The following is a 4,708-nucleotide window of genomic DNA, read 5'->3' on the forward strand; positions in this document are numbered from 1 at the left end:
GAGACTGTATCTGCTGGTTGGACAGGAGGGACCCTGGGCCTGGCCAGGTAGGGGTAGAGGTAACCAGTGTGTCTGTGAGTTTCTGTGCACAGATATAGCAGAGCTAAAGTGCTGGGCATGGAGGGGCAGCCTTGCCAGATGCTTGTCTGAGGTCCTGAACCATCATTGTGCCTGAGGGCACAGCTGTTGCCATGCTGGGGTCTGGAAGTATTTTGTAAGTATTTTGAAGTGGGTGGAAGAAGGCAGCACTAGGCTGGGGAGAGAGAGAAATGTGGCTTTTTGAGGAGGGGTAGAGGGGAAGAGAAATGAGGCTTTTGAAGGAGCAGACTCTTAGAGATTGTTAAGGGGAGCAGATTGCAGTGGTTTTTATATTTTTCAGTGACCAAAAATTTTCACTCTGGATAGTCAGAGATTACCATCATAATCCCTACATGTCTCTGTGTCTGTGTGTATCTGGGCGTCTCTATGTGTATATGGGAGTCTCTATGTGTGTGTGTGCCTGTTAGCATGTGTGTGTGTCTGATTGCATGTCCGTGTGTGGGGCTGCTGAGAAAGTTGGGAGGTCCATATAGGATGACTCCTCTCTGTTCCTCTTGTGAGCGCCCACGGACTGATACCAGAGAAAGCCAAAGGTCTTGGCCTGGGTTGGGTGGATATTCAGGGTGGGGTTGGAGGCTGGTGTTTGGACAGAATGGGGCTGCTTTGCCTGGGGCCTGGAGTGAGCTCCTAACAGCAGCTACAGTTGTAAGGCATCTGTATGTGTGCCTCCGGAGAGCTGAGTCTAGGCACTGCCGGGGGCACTACCTACCTCCTGGCTGCCTAACCCAGGGCCCAGAAGCAGGGCCTGAATTGGAGGAGAGAACTTCTGGCACGTCCCGAACTTCACCCCCAACCGCCGCCCCGGCCTGAAGGGGTATACCCCTTCCTACCCCTTCTCAAAGTCTACCGGTGTACCAGCCTCTCCCAGGGCTGGGAAGTTTGGGACAAGAGTTGTTTGGAGTTCCCCGTCTCTGCCCCATGATCTCTGCTACTGCCCTACCCGCGGCCGACAGCAGAGGGGGCCCTCAGCCTTGGGATGGAGGTCGGGGCCGGCAGGACCAGAGGCCAAACTAGGGGCGGGACGAAGTGTGGGAATTTAGCCGTAGGGATTGGAAGCGGGTGCGGGGGTGGGGTGCCGGGGATGGGACAGGGAGAAGGGACAGAACAGGTGAACCGGAGAGGGGGCGGGGCTCCTTCCGGAACTTTCCTGCTCCAAGGGGATTGTGAAGGCTCAGAGCTATATGCAAATTACTCAAATTATCATGCAACCTACGGCTCAATTCTGAGTCGGCAGCAACTGGGGTCATTTTCTTAACACAGGGCAGTAGGGGGGACGGCGGTGCGCCCCCTAACTCCAGGCCCAAGGCTCCCTCCTAGGGAGATAGGAGAGCGTTTGCTGCCTTACCGAGCACTCAAGGAAGAAGCTCTGTACTATGGGCCGGGACTTCCTTTCGGAGCGTCAGTTTTACTCTCTGTAAATGGGGGTGATAAGGTGGCCCTCTAGCACCTCGGCCGGGGGGTGGGCTTGGATAGGTGAACCTCGAAATCCTCAGTCGGCTTCGAGCCTGGGAGCTGGACATGACCTCCATCCACCTTTTGGCCCTAGTCAACAAGCCCCTTGGATTTCTTTTGGCAGAGGCCAGGAGAGCGGATTAGTTGAACTGTTGCCGGGGGCGTGACCGAGGTTACTAGGGTTCGGGGACGTTGCTAAGCAACGCTGGGCGGGGCTCACGTTGCCAGGCCCGAGTAGGAGTCGCCAAGGACCCGAAAGGCCACCTAGCTTCCCTCGGTTTTAATGGAAGGCACCCGGCTACTCTGCTCTCCCCGCGATTTTCTCTGGGCCTCAGCTTCCCTCGGGCAGGATGCTGTCTCTGAGGGTCCTTCCGGTCACACCCTCCGCGACTCCGTGATCCTCTGTGCTCTGGAGCGAGGAAACCTGGGTCTTTGTGCACGTGTCTATGGGCTTGCTGGTGAGGTTAGGAGAGGGGCGGTCGCTTTTGGGTTTCCATAGCAACCGCTCCTATGCCACCCCATTGCTCCCAAAGATTTGAGCTGTTGCGTGTGCAAATTTACATGTATCTGCATGTCATTAACATAGAGGCGGGGCCGGAACTGTTTGGCAACTATCCCTGGACAGTTGCGTTTGCTTCTCTCTCATCCTGCCTGATGGGCACGTGGGCCGCGCATGCGTGAGTGTTTTGCTTATTAAGGTTCCTAGATTTGGGGTAGGTGGGTGAACTATAATAGTGACCATTGGTTCCCAGACCCCCAGTCACCTTACAGCGCAATTTACATTAATCTGTCCAGGTACCCCTGACCAAAGACACCCAACCAGTTCCACCAGGCAATGCCAGCCCTGGCTGGAATCCCAGTTCTGCCCTTTTCTGTCTGTGTGGCTTTGGGCAAGTTTAGTTGCCCTCTCTATGGTTCAGTTTCCTTCTCTGTGAATAGAGATACTAATCCCTAACTCATCAGGTTATGTGAGGGTTCAATGAGATGCCACTTTTACATTCACTTCTTGCTGCTTCTGGCATACAATAGGCACTCAATGGTAGCCCACTCCCTCCCTCCATGGAGCCCAGCTCCTCTCAGACTCCGACCAAAGCAAATTGGCTTCCTTTGCTGCTCAGGACAGGACAATGAAACACCAGGAAGAACTTCCAGATGTCAGGGCAGACTGGATTCGAGGCAGAGGATGAGGACTAGTGGTTTGCCTGTTTGTCCTTCTTGGAGGCTGGAGGCCAGGGTGATGAAACATGGACCCTCCCTCCCTTCACCACCACTATGTGCACCCTTACATTCTTGTCTCTCTATGGAGTCAACTGTTTCCAGAAACCTTGCACTGCTGTCTCAGAAGTTCTGAGGTGGCTACAGCAGTGGCAGCTAAGGTTGAGAAGCTTAAGAACCAGAGCTAAGGAGGTGGTGACCAAGAAAGTACCCTCCAGGACTGAGATGTCTGGGATGGAGGTCAGCCCAGCAGGGGACTGAGGGCAGAAACTTTACTTGAAGAGCCGCATATCTGAGCTGTTGTCAGAGAGGACTGGGGAACCCTGGGGCCACTCCTTTGCTCTTTCTGGTCCTCGATATCCCCATTGTGGACAACTGGGACTCCTCTGCTATGACTTGGGGTGGGGGAGGCAGAAGTCAGCTCAGTATGGAGAACCTTCTCACTACTGCAGCAACATAGCAGTGCCACGGAGGAAGTGAGTTCCTGTTAGAGCTGTGACAGCAAAGGCTGAGAAGGGCCCCTTGACATGGCTGGGATGGAGCAGCAGACCTCCATCTGCTGGGAGGTCCTTTCTGGGTCTAACTTTACCTTCCTGCTCTGGCAGAAGCTCCTTCTTGCCCTGCATTCTCCCAGTGTCTCTGTAACCTTAACAGCCTTGACTGTTAGGGCCAGAGGGGAGGCAGAGCAGGTGTTAAAGAAGGAGAATCACTTTCCACTCTGCGTTGGTCTCTTAGTTCTCGATTAGGTTCAGATAATTAAGATAAACGAGATTGGCTCCTATCCTGGGTAGAGGAAGGCTGTTGGTGATGAAGAGGGTCTATAAAAGCTGGATTCTGGTTGGTTCGTTGGCTTTCTGGAGGAGGTAGAATTACGTGGGGGCCACACCTTGCAGTTGTCACTCTGTCACTGTATGCAGGACTGCTGTCTGCTGGAGGATGGCAGTGGGCCAAATCCTTCCCTAGTAGCCACCTGTGCTTCACAGGTGAGGGTTCTAGGGACAAGCTGAGAGCCTGGCAGTGCCCGGCTGGCCTGCTTGTGTCCCACTCTAGGGGCCAATTAAGTCTCCATCCCTAGCTGCGCCGATTAACAGTTAATAAGGCAGCAAACACCTGCAGCTATGGAGGCGAATTAAGAGCAACAGTCGGCATAATACACAACCCGATAAGTGAGCAATTAACAACCGGAGAAAGATTAATAGAAGCAATTACGTCCTACTCGGAGCTCTGTAAATACGACTGTCAATGGCTGAGGGATTCAGTCCAGTCTCACTGGGCCCCACCCCAGGCTGCAGCCTCTGCCGAGAGGGGAGTCAGCCCAGCTAGCCTGTGGATTCCCGACCACAGGGCCACATACACATGAGAAATGCACATACATGCAAACAGGCACATAGACATACATATACAGATGTGCTTGGAGAGACAGTCCACCAACACAGTCACACAGATGCACAAATGCCTTACTGTCACCCACACTCACTTTCACACAAATGGGTACACAGGGCTACACATTGGTCTTGCCAGAAGTACACACAGATGTACACAGGAAAATACATGCAGTGCCACAAAGAGACACTTCTCTGTTTTACACAGAGCTAGAGCCACACAGACTAGCAGATACACAGTGACACTCCCATATCCATATGTAGACACATAGCTCCATACCCAGGGTCCTGGATGCATCTGGCATCTGCCCTACTTTGATGCCGACCTTGCAAAGGGTCATCCATAGTGGGTGAGAGCTGCAGAAGGGTCTTGGACTGGGAGCACTGAAGTGAAGGCGGGAAGGAATAGAACATGCGTGTGAACATGTCCATAAGCATGTCTGCGTGCATGTAACTCTAAGCGTTTGTGTCCTTGCAGGAGTGTATTTTAGCAATGTATGGGCCCATTCCTGTGTGTAAGCACACAAGTGTCTATACATGTGTGCCTGTGTGTGTTTGCA

The sequence above is a fragment of the Camelus bactrianus genome, chromosome 13 (genome assembly GCF_048773025.1).
Source record: "Camelus bactrianus isolate YW-2024 breed Bactrian camel chromosome 13, ASM4877302v1, whole genome shotgun sequence".
Lineage (NCBI taxonomy): Eukaryota > Metazoa > Chordata > Mammalia > Artiodactyla > Camelidae > Camelus > Camelus bactrianus.